We start from the raw sequence: 26055 nt of genomic DNA, 5'->3' as shown, positions 1-26055 counted from the left end.
AAAAAAAAAAAAAAAGGTAAAAAACGAAAGAAAATATATGATTGTGGGGAAGAAACATGAATGCATGAATTGGGTGCATCCTATCGTGATTTTCTGGTTATCTCAGTAATTTGTTCTCAATTCCAGGGAAAATAATTTGTTTAAATAATTCTACATTTTACGCATAGGAGTTCCATGTTAACATTATGCATTGAACCAGAAAATGGAAGTCGGAAGTATCTTAACTGTCAGTGAAGTTGCTTTTCAGTTTGCAAGATCCTGATCAACAAAAGTGTAACTCAAGCTCATTTTTAAATATATGCTGTCCTTCACATAATTTAGGTATATAATTGGGATGTTACAGTGCCTGAAAACAGTTTCTGTGGATTACATTCCAGTAATATTTACACACATAGATTTATCTATTGGAGTCTGAAATACTGCTAGCTTTGAATGTAGTAAAATTCTTCAGTACAGTGGGCACAATTAAAATAGAGTATCGAACTGTTGGTAACTGTGGAAACGGTAACATTTAGCATGAGGGCAAAATGAGGAACCTTAATGAAACAAAGATGCTAAGCCCTGTTTAGTACTGCCTTGCACTTCCTCATTCTCATCTACCATTTAAAAAAATGGCTTTGCTTTTGCCTTTTTTTTATTTTGGTGAAATTTAGTGAAACTAAATCAGTCGATATCTCTTGGATTCTTATTTTAGATCATGGTTAAGATGTCAAGTTCTACAGCATAGCTCTCAGTACTGCTAAAGCAATCAAGAATGCTAAGTACAACTTGAGACCTGTGTTTTCTTATTACATTGCGCAGTTTCTGTAAATGCTGTTATTGCATCTACGCTGCAAAATGTGAAGGACTGCAGTGAAACAATGTTATTTTTAAACCCAGAAGAGTAAGGTGCTCTTGAGTCATTTCAGCAACTGGACAGAAGAACAAAATCCAACTAATGCTAGTGCTTTTCTACGTCAGCTTTGTGATTGTACTATGAGTAGGATGGCAGATGTGTTGTGGAAGGAAGACTTAACTCTGTTAACAATTAAACGGTCTAAACATTAAGGAATTACTCTTTGAGTGACATTAAGATTGTGGATGTAAAATTACACTTCTAAGAACTGGTAAGCATTCTGTGCACATAACTGCATTAATTGCTTGGGCACTGAAACTTCTTCCAGTGCTATGATAAAACATTCTCAGCTGTAGTTAAATGACATGAACACTTCAGAGCAGTTCCAGTATGAAGTCAAAGCAGAACATTGGGATAAACTGTCTGGAGTGTAGCTTTGAACTGACCTGTTTGGAGCCAAGCAGGAGGATTCACAGGGTTGGGCGCTGGCCTGTGTAACCAGGTGGTGCCTAGGAACAGCTTTTAGCCAGCTTGTCTGGAACAAAGTTAGTTTTGCTATGTGGAAACAAAAGGCTTTGATCAAACATCAGAAGTTCATGCAGAGCAACACAATACAATTTTCTGCAACTTGCCAGAAACAATGCGAAACAGAGAAACAGTATGAGCATGGACATTAATAAAAGTCTGTTAGCTGGTATGTTATCTCAAAAGCATAGCTGGGTGTTCACAAAGACTTAGTTTCTGCATTAGGCAGATGTTAATTTGCAGCAGATGTTAATTTGCAGCCATTAATGAAATTGCATGGACTAGGTCATGAACTCTTAAGTGCTAAAAGCAAGCGAAAAAAGATGAGTCATCTTGAATGGTTCTCTAAAAACTCTTTCATACTCAACAGTAAAGGATTTTCCTTCTAATTCCAGAAATAAATGACTAGTCTCTGGGGTTTTATCAAATTTTGGATTGTTTTCCATCACCTCTGGGGGGGGGGTATGGGCTATTGTATCAGTCCTTCAGTTTATTTTGCATCTTACAGTGACTAAAATGTCTTGTTATGCCTTTCCTATTAATATATATATATATGTAATCTGACATGATATATTACAGTTTTTAATATAGCTACTCGAATAGACTGCCATTTTTAGTAACTTCACAGTTAGAAAGGAGGAAAAATCACTTATTTAATTAAAAAACAAACTTAATATTGTTTGTTTCAAAACCTGATCCACCCTGCTTGTATGCGGAGTGGCAGAAAAATAAAGTCAAACAGTACTAATGTTACTTTGAAAGAAAAATGTGTATTTTCCAAGTGATTTTAAATAATACATCTGCTAGTTTCAGAATCTCTACCTTTCAGAAATTGGCTTCTGTTCCTTGATCTTGTGCTTTAATTCTCCATTACGGTTAAAATTCTTATAATGTGTGAAATTGTCAGTTGTTAGAGTGGGTTCATCATGTAGTAGTTGAACAATTTTATTACTGTTACAGCATGTGTAGAACATTTATTGCCAATAGGTCAAGAGAGAGAAGAGAGCTAGAAATCACACAGTGAATAATATTGGGTTCATGTTGGCTAAGGAGTCGAGCGGGAGAGCCTGCATTTCAGTAGGGATAAGTAATATCACAGAATCACAGAACAGTCTAGGTTGGAAGAGACCTCCAAGATCACCGAGTCCAACCTCTGACCTAATGCTAACAAATCCTCCACTAAACCATATCCCTAAGCTCTACATCTAAACGTCTTTTAAAGACCTCCAGGGATGGTGACTCAACCACTTCCCTGGACAGCCTATTCCAGTGTACTAACAACCCATTCAGTAAAGAAGTTCTTCCTAATATCCAACCTAAACTTCCCCTGGCACAACTTTAGCCCGTTGCCCCTCATCCTGTCACCAGGCACGTGGGAGAATAGACCAACCCCCACCTCGCTACAGCCTCCTTTCAGGTACCTGTAGAGTGTGATAAGGTCGCCCCTGAGCCTCCTCCAGGCTAAATAGTCCCAGCTCCCTCAGCCACTCCTTGTAAGACTTGTTTGCCAGACCCTTCACCAGCTCTGTAGCCCTTCTCTGGACTCGCTCAAGCACCTCCATGGCCTTCTTGTAGCGAGGGGCCCAAAACTGAACACAGTACTCGAGGTGCAGCCTCACCAGAGCCGAGTACAGGGGGACAAAGAGATTATACTGATGCCAGCCAAGCCTTTGCATGAACATCAGGTCAAATGCCTGGACTTTGGATCAGATGTGACAGCTGCTAAGTTTAAAGACTTCTCCAGACGTGGGAGAAATGCAATGTCATTTCTTGTAAAGTTTATTCTCATTTTAGTGTTAGGTGAGAAAATGCCGATTGATTATTGTATAAAATTTCTGCAAATGGAAGATCCCTGTGACCCCTCAAGATACCAATGTATAAATTGATTCTTGAGTGCAAGTAATACTCATTTTTGCCTGTTTCACAGGAAGGATGAGATTGAGCTTTTAGTTTTTTATTCTGGTAACTTGACTAAGCCAGTGCCCCCAAATTCTTACTTTCATTGCTGGTTCTTTCTGTATTTAGACACCTGAGCAGTACCATATTTATACTAATAAGCAGCTGGTTGCTCAGCTTCTCTGACAGAAAGTCCCTAGAGTGCCTCATGGTGCAGGTTACCATATTTGCAAGGAGTTAATGTTTCTGTGTAGGTATCTCAGTCTGCGTTATGGAAAAAATCTTGTGAAGTATTGGCTTTTAGCTTAACTATTTCTGAAAGTTTTATTTATTTATTTTCTTAGCAAAAGAAATGTTGAAAGACTAAAAATATTCCAGAATAGGATGCCTTCTATTTTTTGCAGAATTATTTTAGTGATGGTACTTGAATTATTGCCTTCATTGCTTTTCTTTGATTTTGATTATGAAAATGTAATGTGTCTAGTTTATTCTTACGAGCAGTGGGAGGTAATGTTATAAGCAAGCTTTAGTAGTCCTGTCGGGTAGAAATTCTCATTCCTGAAGTATTTGGAAGAGCACTCAACTCAAAACACAATTTGTATAAGATACTAGGAGTAGTTTTCCTTAACCTTTGTTTTCTTTGTTTGCAGTTGCAGTAATCATGCTACTTGCTGCTTCATACGGGGTCTTTGATTTGGTCATTTTTGAGTTACTACATAATTTAAATGGGTTAAATTTCAAAAAAAATTAAACTAATGTCTTAGCTAGTTGGAGGCTTTTTTTATCCACTAGTTTTTTTTTTGTTTTTTTTTTTCCTGAAAAGGGGATTGTAAAGACATTGTTGAATTAGGAGCCTATGATATGAGTTACATTCACTTGAACTCTCAAATGTGCAACTGGATTGACAACTGGATTTAGAAAGAAACTTGTCAGCACTGATGATTTGTTCTGTATCCTAGCACATGAGGAAGCAGTAAAACAATAAAGTTCCAACTGAAATAAAATGAAAAATGTAAATATTTGCTATGTCAAGGTGCAGCAGTATTGCCGAAAGAAAACATGGTTTCAATAAACTCAGACCTTGTTTGGAACATGTTTTTTCTGACTTTTGTGTGTGTTTATTTTATCTGCTTTTTTCATTTTAATACTTGGAAATGGGATAAAATTGAACAGAATAAAATGGAGCAAAACTGCATAGCTGAAAACTGGGAAGGTGTCTGTCTTCTAAATATAACCCGTTTTTCTAAACCTCATCAAAATGCTTGACTTAGGCAAATGATCTAGGTGATATGAGCTGTCCATGTTAGCTGCTTTTCCTGCACCAGGGTAGTCTGTAATCACCACATTCTAACTTGCTCTGCCATTCTTCCTTGCTCTGCGGTTCATTTATTTGTGAGTTAGAAAGATCCTAGATTTGTAACAAGGTTAAACTTGGAGTGCACATCAGCATCAGGACAGAAAGGATGAGAAGCACGCTTGGAAAACAAAACAAATAATAAAAATGTTTGTTTATAGGGTCTGAAAATACCTTTCTTCCACATATAGTACGTTTCAACTCATTTCTGTGAAACATGCTCATGACAGTGAGCATTAGGATGTGCAACTGTGGCCCAACTTCCAGAAAAAAATATTGGTCCACCCTGTCAGTCAGAATTGGGTACTTAAAGCAGAACTAGAACCCCCAAATCTTGCTTAACAGAGAGAGAGAAACTAATGTCCTACTAGTAGCGTACTCCAGGTCAGCTGTGTATCAGTGGTTACGGTAAGTCTTGGGAGTGTTACAAGAAATACTTTTTTAATTAAAAAAGTAATCTGATCTTTAGTGGGCACTTTTTCAAGATTTTGCTCACTTCTGCTTTCAATGTAGGAACTTTTTGTTTTGTTTTGTTTCCCCTGAGAATTCTTTTGATTGTTTTCTAAGGTTGATGTTAAAGCTAATTGAGACAAGTCACTGAAGGAGAAACAGGACAACATTGTTTTGCTATGCTAAGCAGCTCAGCTGATGAACTTCAATGAAGAGCTGTGCTTAGTGTACGTTATGTGTAACACATGTGATCACTCCTGGTCTCAGAGTTTCTGAAGCAGATGTCTGGGGGGATTCCAACCACAATACTTAAGTTACTTGTGGTTGGCAATGTTATTTTATGGCATTGTCATTTGCCAGCTTAGCTGTGTCATTTATTTTTGTACTAGTGTGCTTTCTGCTTTGTTCCAAATAACTTTGACCCTCATATACAGTACACGGGTGCTGTCATATGTTATTGGTATGGTGAGGTACAGGACCTCAGTGTTACCTATTGCAGTGTTTCACCCCTTTTTTCATTACCTTAATATCATCGTGCATCATCCAAATCCTTTGAGCGATAGGTAACATGCTAGTCTGTGTGATTAAAGAGATGAAAAATGCCATCTAAGCAAAGCAACCAACTATGATGGAAGCTATCTGCTCTGTGCTCCCCTATTTATGTTTCACAAATAAATAACTACAGTGATGTACTTTTGGATGCTTCTCCTATTTTGTAAATGCCTGCTTGTCCTTTTGGAACTTGCTCCTGCAAATTTGACAAGCAAATACAGAAAAGATGTATGCAAGCTTTACTGAAAGCTTCACAAGTCATGGTAATTTCCTGTGATAAAGAACCCCAAAAGCCAAAAGGTATTGCCTGATATTGTTGCAGAATTGCACTTTTGATGGGTTGGACTACACTTTGGAAGAACAAAGGATGAAGGAAGCACACAATTTGGAAACGTAGCTCATTTTTGACTAAATTTGGGGTGTATTCTAGTGCAGTCGAGTCACAGTGCTCCCATAATGAGGAGTCTGTAGTCTGGATGAGTAAGACAGGTTCATGAAGCCAACCCACTCACAACTATGGGTGAACTGTGCAGTCACACTTCATCAGTTTATGGCTTCCTGATACCCTTTTGTTCTTTCTTCCTTTGGGCATGGTGAGACCGCAGGCCAGACTTCACCATTGCCCTTTGAGCTGATAATAAGCAGTGAGCAGGAAATTTTAAGGTAAAGGATGAATCAGCCAAGCTGTCCTACTGGCTTGTGCTTATTAAATTCACTGTATCTATTATTTCCTCTCACTATGCACAGTCAGTAACATACATCCATTTCAGTAAATCCTGTTATTTGTGTTCTTTGAAGTAGACCCTCTAAAAGAACTTCATTGATTCCTGCATGACTACCCGATTACAGTATGATTACAGCTGTGAAAAAAAGATGGGTGACAGGAAGTGACCGGTAAGGTCCATCTAAAAGACATACAGAAAGCTGAGCATGTCGTGTACTGTTGGCGAATGACAGATGCTGGGGTCTGTCACCATGGAGCACAGTGACCCACCCGCATGACATAAAGATGAGCTTGGCTATGCCCTGAGCCCAGGTTTGTCCTCTTAGAGTAAATCAGATTTCATTTATAGCAGGTAACACTGCTGGGTAAACTCTTGCTCAAGTGCCACTCCAATGAGTTCAGAGGGGTGAGGAGGTTTCCCTTGGTTAAAGTCAACTCCAGCACCCATGGGCCCATGCTGTTAGAAAGTAATCTCTGAATTTCCTCAAGCTTTGTATTGTGAATGGTTGGATTCAGTCTTATCAGTGGATGAAACTTCATTGTGTACTAGCACATGTGTTTGATTCTGGAAGAATTTAGAGAACTGTAAACTAAGTGTTCCCTGAAGTAGAGATTTTCTACTTTCATTAGGATTACTGAAGCCTAAACCCCGTAATTTGTACAATAGCACCTCCCAGAACTATTCTCTGACTGAGAAAGTTTGACAGCCATCACATTCATGCAGAGAGCTACTTTAATAAGCTATTCCTTTTCATTGAGTTTATTTTAAATTTCATTATTCCATTATTTATTTATTTATATGGTGAAGGTTTCAAGAAAAAAATATTAATTTAACCCAGAGAGAATGGCTAATGCAAAGTACCAGCATAAGAATGTTAAATACAATCTTCCTGTAAAGGCTTTCCCCGCTCTGTGATTTTAAAACTGTGCAAAGATTAAGTCTGGCTAAAGCTGCAGTTCCACATACGCAGCAGACCAGTGTAAACTATGATGCCACTGAAGAATTCATCCTCCCCGACCAGCTTACATGCTAGCATGAACTTCCATGAAGTCAATACAGTAAACCAGATCAGGAGTCACAGGATCACGGAGTTGGTCCAGATGAAACTCATCTGGCAAAATAAGTTGCTTTTTACATCGGTTAAGTATGTAATCTCATTCATTACACAGCTACAGGAAAAAATGGAATAACCAAGGAGAAAAGGCATCATGGAGGAAGATATGGACAGCCAACACCAGCTTTTTGCAGTAGCTGGGTCACCCTAAGCTGGTTGAAGGTGTCTGATGCTGGGCCTTCAGGTGGACTTGTGTCTGGTCCATACCAAATAACATTTGAGCTCCTGACTAAGTTTGATAAAATTTGATGGGCAGGTAGAGCTCTTAAACGTATTTTTTTACAGGCATCAGTGAAACTGAGAAAAGGGAGTGAACACCTGCAAAAACTTTCTCCTAAGAGTACCTCTGCCTGAACTGCAATGCTGTTGTCTGTTACATGTGCGGAGGTAGCGAGGATACAGGGAAGTAGGGGTTATTGGAGAGGAGAGGGAAAGCTAAAGGGCAAGCTAAGGAGAGCAGGCTTCACTGTTTGTGAGGCTACCATTTTTTTTTTTTTTTTTGGTAAGTGCTTGTGTTTTAGAGCTATTTCCCACAGCTCTGACCATAGAAGGAAAAGAGAGAACTTGGCAGATATCAAGATGCCTACAAGGTATCCCTTTGGCACAACTGTTGCACTAACCTGAATTTAAGGTGGGATTATCCCCTGCCTCAGCCACCTGCCCCTCTGGGGAGGGGGGGAGGAGGGGGAAGCCTTTCTCCTGCCCAGTGTGGTGGGCCCTGCTCAGGTGTATGCATCTGCTTGCCCTTTTCAGAGCACCCACCATGCTTTGTGGGACATGAGGCCATTACTGCAGCTGCAGCCCTTGAGCACCACTAAACCAGCACAGGTGGGAAGGGGTGGTGCAGGGGTTCATGATCTGCTTGTTGTGAGGAGGTGCAGGATGGTGATGTTATTTGAATGTTGCTTGAAAAGCTGTGAAGCTCTGGTGAACCACTGTGGGGCAACCAGCCTGGGTGGGCTGCAGTTCTTCCTCCAAGGGCTCAGCAGAAAGCCAGAGGTAGCTGAAGGCAGGTCCAGCTTCTAGTCCTGAGATCATTGGCTCTCTCCTGGGCTGGGTGAAGATGAATGGGGAGGATGGATGAGGGGGCAGGAGGCTCTGGGAGGGGGCTGCAGGCTTTGGAGCTGTGTGGCAAACTATAGGCCTTGGAGCTGTATCAAAATGCAAGCTATGGGCCTGTGTGATTTCTGCGTGTCTTGTGGGTAGCAACACTTTTTTTTTTTTTTTTTGTGGTGGTGGTTTTGCAGTTTTATTATTATTTTAATTTTTTATTATTATTATTTTATTTGAAGCTTTTATTTGATATTTCATCTTCAGAGAGCTAAGCCCTTGCTGAATGAAGTCCAGGTGCTGCAAGCTACCTGGCTCTAGGGGCTTGCTCTGAGTGTGTGTTTTGGCAGCACTGATGGCCAAAGTATGGTTGGGTGATGGCAACAACTTACACAAAGTATTTTGGAATTAGGTTACCTCTCTCAGCAGGGCTTGGTGCTGCTTGTTGGGGATCCTTAAGGCTGAGTTTGGTAGGTTAGCCCCAGCCCTGGAAGGGAAGGTTGCTAGAGCAAGTGCTGGAGCAGGTGCAGCCCTGGTGGGCTGCTCCTGGTACCACAGAGGGGTCTCGATTCAAAATGGAGAGCATCACATTTCTCAGGGGCACAACAATGTGTGCTTCTGTAATGTAGTGGGTTATTTCCTAAGAGGTGGTGGAGCCACAATGTACCTCCTTTATTATCAGCAGATAGTTTAAGGGAGTCAACCAAACCAAGGGGTTAGCAAGGCTTTTCCAGCCTTGGGTCCCTCCACTGAGGCAAGAAGAATCTGCTTTAAAGAGTCTTGAGCACTCACAGCTGTCTATAAAGCCATTGAAAAATCTGATCTGAAAGCATTAAGTTAAAATGGTTTACATAAAACTCTACTAGAGTAAGATGCTGCAGCCTCATGAGGGTGTCAGGGAGATGATTTCTTTGCTGTGCCTAAAGCCAACTCATGGTACAACAATGCACACTAAATAATCACCTATGTATGGCAGCACATCAGAAAAGTGTAGAGTAAGGAAGGTCTGTGCCGTACACTGAGAAGTTAGGAAAACATAAAAGAATGGAACAGCATTCATCAAAGTAGTCTATTCTGTATACTATATAAAATAAACATGCTTTATGGTAGAAATTCTGTTCTGTATCTCATTACATCCACATGCAGGGAGGAAAAAGTAAATTAACTGGTACCTGCAACCTTAATTTTGGCTTGTGCTAGGTTTGGAGGGATTAACTTTGTCAAATATGGGGCTTTTCCCATGTCTGGACATGCATATGACTGTTTCTATGCTAACTGTGCACTTATCTGAGTCGTGGGTCACTTCTAGACATTCTCCTGGCTCAAACTTTTAATCCCCGGTACCCTCATGTGCTTTGTCCTCACAGTATATTTTGCAAGATAATTATTTTGGAAGGCTTCGACACCTTGACAGGCTGCCTGCTTTCTGGGTACAAAGCCAATGGCAGGGGTCCACAAGCAGCTCCATAAGTTGATTTTGTTGAAAGCACAGTCTGCTGATTCTCCCCCTACACTGCCTTCTCCTTTGGTTAGGTGAAGTGTTTGCACAGTCCACTGGGAACTGGGTACAGGAACTGATCGTGTTGCTGAAATTAAAGCTAACCCAGCAATATCTGTTGAATGAATTGTGTGCTTGATGTGGCAAACAGATGAGCATGTGGCAGAGGGTGGGTGAGAACATGACTTTGCTTTTTGGTGGTAGCTCTTGGTTATGCTGCCTTAAAGTGCAACGCAACTATAGGAGTGGACAAGGATATGGGCAGCCAGCAGCTGAGAGCAGGGGGTGAGGGAAATACATATGATGGACACCCTCTTACCAAGCACTATAAGAAGCCTGCTGGACATTACAGAGTCACACTCTAGAGCCTGACCTGTGAGATGATGAACACTTTTTTTTTTTTTTTAAAAAAAAGATAATCATTTCATTACATTTGTTCAAGCTTATATTCAGAACTTTGGATGAGGAAAGGAAGGGAAAGTGCCTGATAAATATGGTACATGATAAATATAGGTCATCACTTGAGCAGTCATCAGCTTTGCATATGCATGCACAGGGGGAGGGAAATGTATGATATGAGCTTGTTTTGTAGGATGAAGCTATATCTGTGTCTGAGATACCCTGTGTGCTGTGTCTTTTTAGTTTTATTTAAACTTCTCCCACGCTCTTCCTCAGATATGAAGAGAATAGTACAAGTGAGTGGAAATTCTAGATTTTCTTCTATGATACCTAAAGAAAAACCTCAGAATATAGCCGTTTAAAAGAGTGAGAACAAAGTTATCCTCTCTCATGTACTGCTAACAGTTAACATTGAAATCACTCTGGAGATCTGGGAAGAAATTCAAAATGGTTGAATATGGCAAATACAAGAGGAGCTAAGCTCTCTTGAGTTTGCTCATCTTCAGCTTGAGCAATCAAGAGATTGGGAAAGAAATCAGGATGAATTTTTAGGAAGTCTGAAAACAAGCACTTTGGCTCCAGTATCTTGTTTTATTTGACAAGTGAGGCAAGCAGGCTTTTCACCACAGTGGGTGTGATGGTTTTACTCGGGTGGGTGACCGAGCTCCACCACAACCGCTCTCTCACTCCCCCTCCTCAAAGAGGAACAGGGAGAATATACGATGAAAGGGGCTTAAGGGTTGAGATAAGGACAAGGAGATCGCACAGTAATTATTGTGGCGGGCAAAACAGACTCAGCATAGGGAGATAGTAAGATTTATTGCCTATTATGAACGAGCTAGAGAAGTGAGAAACAAAGGAAAGAAACCAAAAGCACCTTCCCCCCCCCCCCATCCACCCTCTTCCACTGCCTCCCCCTGAGCGGTGCAGGGGAATGGGGGAATGGGGGTTATGGTCAGTCTATAGAAATTCTTCTCTGCCGCTCCTTCTCGGTCACTCTCGTCCCCTGTGCTGTGGGGTCCCTCCCACGGGATGCAGTCCTTGCTGAACTGATCCGGTGTGGGCTTCCCACAGGCAGCAGCTCTTCAAGAACTGCTCCACATATGGGTCCATACCATGAGGTCCATCCCTCAGGAGCACACTGCTCCAACCTGGGTTCCCCACGGGCAGCAGCTCCTGCCAGGTCACCTGCTCCTGCATGGTCTCCTCTCCACAGGCTGCAGGTCAGGCCTGGAATCTGCTCTGGCAGGGGTCTTCCACAGGCTGCAGTCTCTGTCAGTGCAGGGTCACCTGCTCCACCGTGGTCTCCTCCACGGGCTGCAGTGTGGAACCCTGCTCCACCGTGGTACTCCATGGGCTGCAGGGGGACATCCTGCTTCACCATGGTCCTCACCACAGGCTGCAGGGGACTTCTGCTCTGGTGCCTGGAGCACCTCTCCCCCTCCTTCTTCACTGACCTTGGTGCCTGAAAGGCTGTTCCTCACTCCTCTCACTCTCCCAGCTGCTGTGTGCTGCAGCGTTTATTTCTGTCTTAAATATGCTCTCACAGAGGCGCAAACAACATCACTTAATGGCTCAGCTCTGGTCAGCAGTGGGGCCCTTACCAAACATGGGGCGGCTTCTAGATCCTTCTCACAGAAGCCACCCCTATGGCCCCCTGCTACCAAAACCTTGCCACATAAACCCACTACAGTGGGTAGGTGTTACTCTGTCCACACAGAAGGACAGATTTAGGACCCAGACTGCCAGGTGCCATCATCCCTGGCACTGGTCATTAGTGCCTGTCCTAGGACAACAGGGTTTTAACTCAATCCCAGAGCTGTAGGCATTCAACAGTTGTGCTGAAAAGATCAAGACTGATGCATGGAGTGTCAGTACCCTGTATCAGCCCACAATGAGTGGGCCAGATTCAGTACCCTCCTGTTTTGTTGGACGGCCACACCAATGCCTGAAGGAGCTGTAGGAATTTTATGCATCAGAGTCACTTGGCTCCTAGAAATCCCAAATTACAGTGGTCTGGTTGAGGGAGTGTGTAGATGCTAAGATCAGTGTGCTGACAGCCCAATGCAGCATCTGCAAATCCATCAGGAGCAAAGCTCTGTGCAGCCAGAAATTGAGAAACACCAAGATGGCTGAATGCACATTCTTTAGATTCAAGGGCAGTCAGCCATGGCTCAAAGTGGCTCGGGATTCAGTTAAATGTTCGTTATGCAACTATCAATATAAATTGTGCTTGCTACAGCTCTTGAAAATTATAGTCAGCTTTCTGTGCCTTTTCATGTTCTCTATATATATATATTTCCTCAGGTAACTTCAGAAACTTAGCTCTTTTCAGCATAAAAGTTCCTAGATCAAAATGCTGTCCTTAGTATGATGTATAACTAAAACTAAATATAACTATAAGCCTGAAGTGTCCTGGTTTCAGTTAGGACAGAGTTATTTTTCCTCCTAGTAGCTGGTAGGGTGCTGTGTTTTGGTTTAGGACGAGAAGAGTGCTGATAACATGCTGATGTTTTAATTGCTGCAGAGCAATGCTTACACTAAGCCAAGGACTTTTCAGCTTCTCGCTCTGTCCTGCCAGCGGGCAGGCTGGGGGTGCAGCAAGAGCTGGGAGGGGACAGACCCAGGACAGCTGACCCAAACTGGCCAAAGGGGTATTCCATACCATCTGACGTCATGCTAAACAATATATAGGGGTGGCTAGCCGGGGTGGGGGGTGGCTGCTCGGGGATAGGCTGGGCATCAGTCAGCGGATGGTGAGCAATTGCATTGTGCATCACTTGTTTCATACGCACTATTATTATTATTACTATTATTATTATTATTTCCTGTCTTAATAAACTGTCTTTTTATCTCAACCCACAGGCTTCCCTTTCCCATTTCTCTCCCCCATCCCAGAGAGGGAGGGGGGAGGGTGAGCGAACAGCTGTGTGGTGTTTAGCTGCCAGCTGGGTTAAACCACAACAGCCTGAAGTGAGTTCTGACTGTAAATTGAAAGGCAAAGATAATGGAGTATTGTATTTCCAATAATAGGTTTTGTTTTGATTTGATTTAGATTGATCTTAATTCTTTCTTCTGCCTGATTTTCAAATGCTTAAGGTAAACTAACTGAAAGGAACTTCCTCCTGCCCATAGCTGTGACTAAGCAACTCTTCTTATACTCACTCTACTGCATGTCTTATCGTGCTTGGGTACCAACAGTGAGTCACTGCCTCAGCTGGAGGGCCGGTAACTGATAAACAAGCAAGTCACCAAACAGGAGCTTTCTTGAGGAAAAACAAACAAAGCTAATAATTTCCACTGTGTTTTGAATGGAAAGCTGGTATACTTACAGTTTAATTCATAGTCTTAAAAAATAAAAATAAATAAAATAAAGCTCTGTTCCCAAGCTCAGCTGGGGACAAGGAGGTGTTCCAGTGGTGATCCTGAAACCTGCAGCTCTGCGATGCCCCTGGCATGATGCTGCTGCCTGAGTACAAATGAAGATGGGTTGGCTCAGGGTTGAGAGTGCACAGACTCTGCAGGTGGGGAGTTAAAGACTGTAGCTGACATGAAGGCAGAGGACCAAAGCTTTAATCCCAGTATCTCTGATGCAAAAGTGTTGTAGACAGATGGCTGGGCTGCATTGTGACCTCCTGCAGCCGGAGAGCAGCTGGGGACTTTGTGGGACCATGTCAAGAAGCAGTTTCAGAGCCCTGCAGGAAACTAAATGTAGTGTGACGTCTTGAAGTGGTGCAATTAAAGAGGAATTCAAAGTGTAGGCAAAGGTTACATGCTTAGCTTTCAGTAATATAGTAAAGTAGAATTAAATAGAAGCATATGAATAAAAAATGTGCATGCCTGAATGAATGGAATGGCATTTTACAAAAGGACAAAGGATTGTTCTGAATAATATTTAAAGTTTAGTATTGCAAATTGCTTGAATTAATAACAATGACATTTTTAAAAGGTCAGAAATTGGTTCAAAAAAGTATCTAATATGTAAAGCTAAGTCTCCTACAGCCATGTTTTCCTGGTGTCACTTGGGACCTGTTGCCAGCTGAGATCGGGGAGGTGAGACCAGCCCTCTTGCCCTGTGGGTTAGGGTGCACCAGCCTGGGTGATGGCCTTTTTGAGAGATGCTCATTAGCAGAAGTGACTGTGTGAGCTACTCAGCCAAGCTGAACAAGCTTCTGGGAAAATGCATCACTGCCCCCAAGAAAAGGTGAGGGGGGATATCTTCGCATCTCACATGAATCACAGTCCAGGTGGTAAAACAAAAGAGCCTGTTGTGACTGGCAGAGGAGGTACACAGGCTTCCCTGTAGACACCTGGTTGTCATCCCTTTCCTTCAGTCCTCTGTGAAGCCTGGAGTATCCCTCCCCTTGGGATAAACCACATCACTGTCATTTGTATGACTGAGCAAGGGTTTTGGGATCTCAGACCACGGGTATGCATGAGTTCCCTGCCTTGGAGCAGCTGGGGGCACAGACCCCACTCTTCTGGGGTCCCAGCCTCTCAGTGGGTGGAATTCTCCATCTCTCTTGGCCTGTTTTGTCAGCCTCTTGCATAGGGAAGGACTGTGTGCTGTATGGAGTCTCTATTGCAATGACCCTTTGCTTGGTCATGTCATTTTATAAATTTTGTGAAATCCCAAGGTGCAGATACAGTGAGGGCTGAGTAATTATGTTGCTGCTTTTAATGTCTATTAAGTAATTAGAGTTACAGAGAAAATAACCTCTGCTCCTCTAAAGCTATTATACTGTTAAGGCTGTTTTATTGCTTCCATATTTTTGTTAATATATTTGGTCTCCTTAAAGTAGTGCTGACTCTCAAAAAATTATTTTCTGTGCTATCACAGAAGTGGAACAGGCATCATCAGTATGTTACTCTTAGGTGGTGTGTCCCTGGGGATTGCAGGTGGATGGCACCAGTTGTGGTACTGCAGTGTGAGGTTAGAGCTGGACCAAGAGATCGAGCCCAGGAGAAGCCTTCCTGTTCTCTCATCAGTGAATTAGATAAAAGAGTCTGTGGGTTCATTGAAACGCTGGTTGTCGCAGTGTCAGTGAACATGAGCTGATTGGAAGATTGCATTTTTCCTTCTGTAACTTTGAATGCCTTCCCTTTCTCCTGCTATTGTTTAACTCCGGTATTTCAGAGCTTGCTCACTGTAGCTTGTATCTCAAAATAACCAATATCAAGTTCAGCAGCAGGAAAAAAAAATATTAGTTGTAAATTTGCTGTGGGAAGAGTTGTCAGAATCAAGTTTTTCCATTAAATGTGTGAGTAAATGAAACTGGCTGACTGGTTGTCCTCATTTGTTTCAGGTGAGCTGACTCGATATTCCTCTGGATTCTGGCCATGCACTGGGGAGGTGACTGCTTCCGTTTTCTTCCCACACCATGCTGAAGAGGAAGAAGTAAGTTCAAGTTCACCATGGAACCTTGTAAGATCAGCTTTTTCTTGTAATGGTGATGTCCTGCTGTTCAACTCGTGAAAGGCATGTAGTGGCGAGCATAGCTGAATTGCAGGGCATAGAGGTTTCACAGATCTCTCCAAAGCCAAAGTTTGCCATCCTCTGTGGCAATTTGTCAGCAGTGAATTTATTCTTCAGAATTCGTGGTGGGGAGTTCAGGTTAGGTCAGTATAGTAAACCCATCAGCTTATTTAAATGTCATATACGTTGCTCCAGTAACATGTGTGTTGTTCAATGTGGTATGACTTACTTTAGGGGAAGTGTGAAGTGACATCAAGGATGTGGCTATTTTTTGTGGAAAGAATGAAGCTGCTGAAACCAAAGAAACACAAGGAAGTTGTGTTTTGTTTTCTAGCACAACCATGCTTTCAGATGCCTTCAGTTTGTAGAGATTATGGTCCTAAGTGTTGCTAACAGTTTGCTGTGATGGAGGATGAAAAATAAATTAGATAAACTTTATCATTCAAGTTGGGTGACATTTAGAAAATTCTGAATTAACCTTCAGAATGTCTCCAAACATCTTGTCTGGGGAGGAGGAAGGGGTGAGAAAGAAGGAAAGACAAAGACATTTAGTCTGGTTAAGACTGACAATGAATGAATGCATGTAAAAAAATTCCCTCAGGCATTCATTAATACATTTCCTCATGGTCCAGTATTTCATCAGGTAATGAATAATTTCCACATCTGTCTTACTGAACAAAACCCACTGTGGTCTGAGTTTGCAGGTGAGGAGGGAGCAATATATTTAGATTTAACATGGATGCAACTGAATACAGAGGTTAGGGGAAAACAAAAACAAAACAAACAAAAAAAACTCACAAACCTACAAACCTTGAACTCTCCCATTATTACTTTTTGCAATTAGGAGAAATGAAGACAAGCATAACTGTGTTTTTGTTGATAGCACAACTTTACCACTGGTTTGTGGGGTTTGAATTTCAGGCCTTAAAATAATGAATTGAGAACTGAATGAAAAGTCAGTATGGGTGAACTGTTGCAAAGACCCTTACCAGCATGCCTGGTGTTCATAGGTGCCATGCTTGTGCTCCCACGCATGAGATGCATGTACTTACTCTTTCAGGGAGAGGCAATCTGTCATGCATGCATGGCTCAAGCATGCTGAAGCCCTGATGTCTCTCTCTGGCTGAGCCCTGGAGGGAACTGACTTTTCCTTTTCGGCCCAAGGCACTCATGTTCCACGTGCTGAGGTCCTCCCAAGGGGCAGCCTGGTCCATCACTGGTTGTCTGCAGGTGTCCTGGCGTTCAGACAAGGGCGGTTGTCAAGTTGTTTCCAAAGCAGAACATCTCAATAAACACAGTGGACCACGTTCCCCGTAGGAATCTGCTGAATATAGTGCCTTCAGGAAGGATTAGCTCCCACTAATCCTAATTCAGGAGGAAAGTCTCAGGTGTTGGTCAAGCACCAATGGGCCAGTTTCGTACTCCTTTTACTTTTTTTTCCTCTTTTGACAAATTCTTCTCAAAATTGCTAAAGCAGATCCAAGCAATCACACTGAGTCAGCTGTAGAGGTAAAAGCAGTCCATGTTGCAGATTAAATTTGCAATTGGCAATTATTGTTGTGCTGCACTGTAAAAGTGAAAAAATTTCCTATTTGCTACATGTAAAGTGCTATATGCAAAGATTTACATTAAGCCAGAGAGTTGCTAGAAGACCAAAGTGAGGAACAGACATCCTCTGACAGGCTGAGAGACCATCCCCACCAATGTCTTGATTTATCAGTAGAGTAGTCTTTGCTGGGTGTATCAGCAGAAGAAAAAGGAGACATGCACAAAAGCATTAAGAGCCCAGGCATTCATTCACAGCTAGATGTTGCAGGGAATGTAAGTTTATTTCTGATCCAACTTGTGGTATTTTTTGCCTGGAGATATAATGCTCATGATATTTTCAATTTGAAACTCCCCCAGAGCTACAGCAACTGCGGATGCTGCTGTTGTTCAGTTAAGCATTGAAAAGTTCATAAAAATTTAAACTGATTAAATGTTAGCATGGAGTAATGATTCCAAGTACTGATGTGTTAACTATAATATTACATTTAGTGTGATTGCTTACAAGTGTGATTGCCTTTGTAATTGAATTTAATGAACTCTCTCTTTTGTTTATGGGACTATGGATAGGAGTGGCCACTCTGTTCTGTACCTCTATTTTATATACCTTATTCCTCTCCTTTAAGGTATCTGTCCCCGCTGTACATAAAATGTATAACAACAGTGTCAAGATTTTGACTTTTTTTAGTGTACAGTAGGCAATGTCTGCATGAATTTCTGGTTCATTTTGAAATCAACAGCAGAATTTCCATTGCCTGTGGGACGGCCAGATCTTTCATAGCATCAAAGTTTGTTCCCATTACCATGATGTTGCCTTTTAACATGTTCTGTTTTTACTGCTTCCTCCTGGGATGAGGTTAGGAATCTGCTTCACCTGGACTGGAAGTACCTCTGCTGTTTTCCGGTGCCACCTTAACGTGGTCTAAAAGATACCTGGGCTTTTTGCTGCTTTTCATAAGATATAAGCATTCTGAGTTTGTTCCTGTCCAAAAACAAGAATACAAATATCAGGCTGTGGGGCCTATTAAAAGCTAGCCAACTATTTCACATTTGGTTCTTACGCTACCCAATGCAACTATCACTAGGAGAGGTGATGCAAAGCCATGCAGAATATTACTTTTCAAGGATTTTAAACAGTTGATTTCTGTTTCTAAAACATAAACACCTCAGCTTTGATTAGAGAACATCAAAGATGAAGAATACAGTATCTGTCATGATGATTCCTTCTACTAGTTAAACATTTTCACTATTAAAATCTGATCCTCATTTATGGTTTGACTTTATACTAATGATGTGTTATGTATTGCTCCACTAAACTTATTTTTTAGCATATTTTCTTCCTGTGAAAGTTCTTAGATGTTGTTATTGGCAATCTTTTTCTAAGGAAAAGAGATTGATTCTGAAATTTATTACTGTAGCGGATTTTATTCTATTCTCAGATTTATTTATGGCTCTTTGGGGACAGCCTACCCAAGTTTTGTAAATGCTTTTTGAGAAAGATGTGATAGCCACACCTGTCCTTCCCATTGTGTATGGAGGGGTAACAGAACAGCTCTTTTCTTCTACCTGATCTCCTTTGAGCCTCAGATCACACTGGGAGCTCATGCTATGTTGCTAATTTGTCATTATTCTCTCTAGATCCTTTCTAGTCTTGGGATTTCCAGCTATAGTGTTACTTTCCCTTGATGAAGAGGGCATTTTCTCCACCTCTGTGCATAGGTTGGTGTTTGACTTTATTAAGATACCTCTTGTCTGTGTAAGACTATCTTACTGTATGTCCTTGCCATGATTTTGTGAAGACTCAGCCTTTGTCTGTACTTATTTGTATGACATTAGCATCGTTTTGCAGAAGAGATCTTATTTTTATTTCCAAATGGATGATGAGCATACAGAATCAGATGACCACTATGAAACTGGGATGGACAGTGAAATATGTTATTTCTACATGCCTTTTTTGGACTGTCTTCAGGCTTCAGACTGCATAATATCTGGCAGCAAAGTGACTGCTAGGGAAAAGACCTTTGGCAGAGAGCAATTGCCCAGAGCCAGCCTGAGTGTTCCCTGCTACTCTCCTCGTTTCTGAGATGACTGCCCTTTGTCTGCATGGCAAGTGGGGCTGGAGGATTGGGTGTAAAGGGCACCACGGCCAACAGGAGAGTGTGCTCCAGGCAAATGACACCCTGCAACGAGGCGATGGGAGGGTTCCTGATGTGCCATAAGGAATTAAAGGGGCCACAATAGGGTGGAAGGGAAAAGCCTCAAATGTGAGAAGGGAAGAGGCTTAATATGCCAAAATACGCTGCAGTCCTGTTGGTGCCTGGAGGGTGCTGTAAACAAACTTTCTTGGGAATCACTCTCTACTAGAAACATTTTTTTTTTTTTTCCTTCTCCTTTTCTGCAATGCATTAAAGGAGTTAAAAGGCACTTTAGAACAGAAGTGCCACTTCTGCCTCTGCTTGCAGGTATGCCACCTAAAATAGTACAAACCATAAATCACTTTAATAGAATCACTTTAATAGATAACAGCAGAAGCTTCACAAATCATTGTGATTCTAACATCAGAGGAGGCTAATGTAGCAATTCAGAAGAGGAGAAGTGCAGTCATGCATTTCGCGATTGAAAAGATCATGAACTGGATTCAGCTGATCACATATGGGATGTCAGTCAATAGAGCAATGGTAATATGTTTGAAGGGATTAATGACTCCAGTGGTGAACAACCTGTAGCTTCCTAATCGTTTGTCCTTGAGTTAATTATCTGAGCCACATTAGCTTTGTGCAGCAGAGATGGAGTGGTGGGTGGCCTTCATACACCACAGAAATACTAAAATCAGATTGCTCTATCATGAATCTCTAAAAACAATGTCTTGGCAGGGAGAGCACTTTTAATTTGAAACTTGGCTTTTGCTAGTGTCTCTCAAACTATCAGCAAAGCAATCAGTTATGCTGACTCTTATCCAAAAGCCTTCACTTTATTAAAAAACAGTCATCAGACTTGGTTTGACTGTGGCCTGGATATGAGAGTGGCACATGAGCAGAGGCAGTGTCTGAGGTTGCTGTGTGGTGTGGGAGCATACGGAGGTGTCCAGACCAGCTCTGAATCCAAAGAAGGATGGTCAGGGTCCTATTGCCCCTACCTTCTTGCCTGTTCCTATAACTCCACACGTGCACAAGGGAGTCAGAGAGCTACTCAAATGATGGACTTAAAAGTTGATTTTGACTTGTGAGTAAATCTTTCTTGGATTCTTTCCAGCCTGCTTCCCTCGCTCTCTCCAGTCTGGGGCTTAAGCTGTGGCTACCCTACAGGGGTACAAGGAGAAGATGTGGCAGTGACTCCTCCAACTTCTTCATGAAGGCACTGGCAACTGTGAATACTCCAGACCTGCTTTTGTTCACAGTCTGAAGCCAGGGCAGCAATTTTTATTTATTTTATTTTATTTTATTTTATTTTATTTTATTTTATTTTATTTTTTGCCTTTCAGGAACTTTGCATCGTGTCCTGTGGAGCTTGTGTTGCTTAATCCCAGTTAAGGGTGAGAAGGGGTGGAATTCAGCAGAGCTCTTATCTTGAGCAGAGAGAGTCCTATGCTGTTCCTCATATTGCTTTGGGTTGTTTTTCAGTTGCTAGTTAAGTTTTATGCTTAGGTGTGAGTCTAAGTATACTCAGTAAGCCAGGAATTACGTTACACCACTGCTGAGCCCACAGAAATACCAAGAGCAGGTAGGAAGTTGAGGCAATAGTCTTGGCGTGCTCTGTGCCCTATACTGTCATTGAATATCTGGCTTCCAGACTGTTGATATTTTATGATTTTCCTTTCTGTAGTGTAATTTGAATCTGCTAATATATTTAATCGGGGCAGGTTTTCAGGAAGTACGAATGAGCTTCTCGGAAGTATGGGTTATTTTTTCCTTTCTGGCACTTTTTAAGTGATGCTTGTTTCTTAGATTTGCTTAAATGATTGCATGTCAATGTGCACTGTTTTCTATCAGGATTTTGCTTGACTAACCTAAAAAAGTCTCTGCAACTTTTTTTTTAAATGTCAGTTTGATTTGAGGTGCCAGTTAATTCAGTTCAGTGCTGCCTGAAATAGTAAATGTAAAAATGTTAAAAAGGTCTTGTGCTCTCGAACAGAGCCCCATCAAGGCTTACAAGAACCAGTAAGAAGAATCTTCTTGAGCTGTGATAGGGCTGGAATGATCTGCCAGTGAAGTTTGTCACCCAACGTGCCTCCTCTGACAATGCAAACTGAAGTTCATGCTGCTTTATATAAGAAAATAAATTAAATTGATTAGATACTTTCAAAATATAGCAGCTTAATTGCCTTCAGGCTTTTGCAAAGTCTCCTGCTGGGTAGAATACTAATCTTTTCCAATTATTCTCATAATTATAAAATTATAATTGTATCTGTTTTCTAATGATTGATCATAGCTCATAATGGTTCACATTTATATTCCTTAATGCATGAATGTAGTCCTGGTCTAAAAAGCAACATAGCTTCAACTGAAGGTGACAAAGTCATGCTGAGATGCAAGAATTGCAAGTCTGGCTCAGAATATTAAACAGGTTCAGACATGTAATGCTGGGTTCTCAACTGGCCCTTTCTTATACCTTACTGAGCCGTATTAACAGTGTGTCTTCATACATGAAGTATGTATCTCACTCGTGGCTGTGGGATTTGAAATGAGCATTTACTGTTAACAACAAATATCGTATGCTGCACTTCTTTCCTATCAACCTTTTTCTTCTTAGGGAACTGAGGCAGTGCCCTGTTACCTCAACTCCTGGATTAAACTAATTTGCATAAATACTTTTATTTTTTTTTATAGAATTCAGATATTTTTTCAGCTTCAATGAGAAGTCCTAAAGCACATGAAAATCTTGTCTTGGGAGTGCAGAAAGACTGAGAAAGAGGGGTGAGAAAGCAAATGCAGCACCAGGGTGCTCCTTGGTGTGGGTCGTCCCATGTTTTGAATGGGGATTTATGAGCCCAAGGGGTTTTGTTGTCACAGGGCCAGGGCCTTGCTGAGATGTCTCCCTGATTGTGTTTCATCCAGAATATGTTCTCTGTGTGCAAAAACCTTCAAAATTAAAAACTAGTGATTTCCTGCTCAAGTTTTAAATAATAAATATTCCCAGATAACTCTACACCCTGCTCCATGGGAATAACTACGTTAACTGCCCATTCTCTAGGAGAGATTCATGTGAATTTCTAAGTATTCCTGAAAGAGTGACTGCATTTACTTTTCCTCCATGAATTATTCTGCATTCATGTCATTTTATGAACAGTGCTAAACAGTCACCTTTAAATTGTTGTTTTGGTGGCATATCAACACTGAGCACCCTTCTTCCACCTACCTGATGTCTATGCAAGTCAGTAATTCCCCTGTCTAGGTTTTTAAAAACTCTCTTGCAGTAATCCTTCTCTCCCAAATACGGAGATTAAGCTATGGACTCCAAATGAGACTTATATCACCGATTTAGTGATATTTTCCGATTTGATCATTTTAAAGTCTCTTTTTGCTCTACGGTAGCTTCATAAAGTACCTTTTAGCTTTTAGTGTGATCAAGAGAGTCTGACTTCTCTTTAATTTTCTGTATAATACATTTAAGGGACCCAAATCCTTTAAGTCAGGGATTTTTGTTAATCTACAGCTACATGAATTTTTCCCTTTGGCATTAGTCTGTACTGCCCAGGAGATGCAGTAATAACATAAATGTGTGCCACTTTGCAGGCTCTTAATTGCTGCTTTGCAGAACTGTGAGCATGTGTGAAGTTAGTACAGTGTCAACTCAGATACTGGGTGTGGGGGGCCAGGTTGTATGCAAGCCTCTAGCATGGCATGAGCCATGGTATCTTGGGCAAAGAGGAAAGAGGATTATGCTTCAAAGAGTAATATTTGCATAAGTATGCTACTGTCAGTATTGCAGTATTGGGCTCAACCTGAAAGTCTGAGCATCAGCAAAAAGGTCAGCTGCTACCTTGCACTTTTCTAAAACCTGTGATGTGAGCTGGTACAGCAGAGATGGTGAGGGCATGCACAGTCTGAAAGTTTGTTTGCTTTTCCAGCTTCATCAGTTTGACTACAGAAGATATGATGTCTGCAAATAAATGTCCCCTACTGATATTGTTCATGTTAGATCTCCTGGTGGCACAGTTGCAAAGGTATGGCCATTAGCTTGATGCAAAATGAGAGGAACCAACACCTTCCTCTCCTTCCCTTCTGAGTAAAGAACAAAGAAGTGTGCTTTGCCTTGTGTTTAAATCTCAATAAACAGCCATAACATAAAATAGAAAGTCTTATTCCCCAAAAGTTTGTTACTGACTCATAGAATAAGATCCAAGCAAGCTGATAATTATGTTTGTCAAATTCATTTAAATTTATCCATGGTAAAATTATTCTAGGGGGTGGTGTTTGTGGCAAATGTATCACTTAAGTAATTCTCTTCTCTTGCTCATTTTCCCCAGTCAACATTCCAGATGTGTTAACAGTCAATATAAATATCCCTCTTCTGCTTTCCATTTTACTAGCCACAACCACAGGCTGTTTTTTTTCCATGTCCCTTCTTTTTCATGTTTCATTCTGAGTAGTCTCAACAGGGGCTCACAATGGTGCTAATGCAGCCTTAGCTCTTCTGACTAGTGCTTTACCAGATGCATGTTGGGATTGTGTTAGCCCCTGCTACCACTGGCTGCATTGCTGTCAATAACCAGGCACTATCTGAGCTATGGATGCACCCAACACTTCCTCCTCCACAGATGTTTCCAGCTGATGAACCGCCAATCTGTAGTTGAATTTCTTGTAATTGATACAACTGATTATTAGCACATATGATGGTACATTTCATAAAATTTCTGCTAATCCACTGGTAAAAATAATCCAGTTCTTTTTGAGATGCCTCAGCCTGTTCATTTTTACTGAATTTATTAAAGCTGCTGAATTTTAGCCCCTTTTCATTTGCATCACTTGAGTCTAAATTAACAGTTGAGCTTCTAATTATTTACTACTATAAGTAAGTCAGTATGAGGAATAAGCAATGTCTATTTGTAAATTCATGCTTGTGTTTGTACACCTAACCCTCTACCCCCATATTTTATGCATACTCAGAATAAGATGCCATCAAACATGACAGAAGATTATCTGATGAACCATTCAGCTATAATGCTCATCAAAATTCAATGCTATGTACAATAAATTACAGTTTGCTAAAGAAAATGAAACATTTTACCTTACAGAAAAAATTGCATCTACTCCCCAGATCAATCATGTTTCCCAAGGGTTGGTGAATAAACTAAAATCTCTCCTCCTGTAAGCACCAGGCTGTTGGGTAGAAGTTAGATAGCTTCTGCTGTGATTTATTTTTATCATGGAATGATTCCTCACTTGGAAAAAAAAAAAAAAAAAAAAAAAGTTATTTAAGACAACAATGTATATACACTTTTTTTGTTGTGCTTTCTGCAACTTCTTTCTTTTGCAGTTCCTCTGTTTTCATCAAGTACTTCTGAAGAGTGCATGCAGTCCTTGTGATGAGTGAAGTGAAATGGCAGGTAGCGTTAAGTTCTTCTGGGTTCTTGTGTGAAACAAATTTGTACAAACAGCATGGGTAGGACTTTCTGAAGGGACTCATAACTTGGGGCATCTTGCCAACAACCATGTTTCTTGTGAATGCCAAGAGACTATTCTCAGGTATCTCAGGCTTGTTTTGCCCAAAAGTGCTTATCTCCTCAGAAATTCTCCACCAAATCTATGTTGAAAATTTTCTTTTTTTATTGAGCCCCTTGTTCATATGCTTTGAATAGAGGCTCTTGGTTTGAGAGAGGATTTTGCTGATTCCCTGTGTCTTGAAGTGTCAAAAAATATGAAATTTTAACAACTGTAAAGCTTTTTTATCTTTTTTCTTTATTTTTTTCAGACACCAGGGTTTGAACAAAAATAAGTACTAGTCTCACTTCTAGTGCTTATGTGGCCTTCTTAGTGACTGCTACCAGTATGGGTGTGATGCTTGCAATATCTAGTATTGTAAAGCCATATTGCATAAGCCTACTTCTATAATCATACTTATGGACCTGATTCCCCTTAAAACAATTCATATTTAAATGTTTATCTGATTTCTAGAATAGAGACCTTCATTCATTCGTGCCTTTTGAATCTTAGAGACATTTAAGAAGTCTCAGTGGAAGACAAATTAATCTGTATCATAGCAAAATATCTTTGTCAGTGACATGGACAGTGGGATCAAGTGCACCCTCAGCAAGCTTGCCGATGACACCAAGCTGTGTGGTGAAGTCAACCCACTGGAAGAAAGGAATGCCGTCCAGAGGAACCTTGACAGGCTTCAGAGTTGGGTGTGTGCTGAACCTCATGAGGTTCAGCAAGGCCAAGTGCAAGGTCCTGCATCTGGGGCAGAACGATCCCAAGCTAAACACAGGCTGGAGAATGGGTTGAATGTAGCCCTGAGGAGAAGGACCTAGGCGTATTGATAAGAGAAGCTTGATATGAGCCAGCAACGTGTGCTTGCAGCCCAGACAGCCAACAATATCCTGGAATGCATTAAAAGAATTGTGGCCAGCAGGTGGAGGGAGGTGATTGTCCTCCTCCACTCTTGTGAGGTTCTGCCTGCAATGCTGTGTTCAGTCC

General features: G+C 41.3%; 2 long non-coding RNA genes across 3 annotated transcripts in view; both read left to right on the top strand.

The window, feature by feature from the left end:
* The first annotated feature begins 13125 nt into the window (after positions 1 to 13125).
* The window catches only part of LOC118161516, an 81356-nt gene continuing 68426 nt past the window's right edge, over positions 13126 to 26055 (top strand). The window contains exons 1-2 of one of the 2 annotated variants that reach the window (XR_004748064.1): positions 13126 to 13154; positions 15705 to 15796. This is a non-coding gene — a long non-coding RNA (uncharacterized LOC118161516). Of the gene's footprint in view, positions 13155 to 15704; positions 15824 to 26055 lie in introns of both variants that reach the window. The other variant, XR_004748063.1, reaches the window with a different exon arrangement.
* On the top strand, positions 19064 to 25229 carry LOC118161519. The gene is made up of 3 exons (XR_004748068.1): positions 19064 to 19138; positions 23487 to 23582; positions 24896 to 25229. It is a non-coding gene; the product is annotated as an uncharacterized LOC118161519 (long non-coding RNA).

The sequence above is a fragment of the Oxyura jamaicensis genome, chromosome 2 (assembly GCF_011077185.1).
Source record: "Oxyura jamaicensis isolate SHBP4307 breed ruddy duck chromosome 2, BPBGC_Ojam_1.0, whole genome shotgun sequence".
In the NCBI taxonomy this organism is placed as follows: Eukaryota; Metazoa; Chordata; class Aves; order Anseriformes; family Anatidae; genus Oxyura; species Oxyura jamaicensis.
Note: the sequence above shows the minus strand (reverse complement) of the source record. Positions and strands in the feature narration are given on the sequence as shown.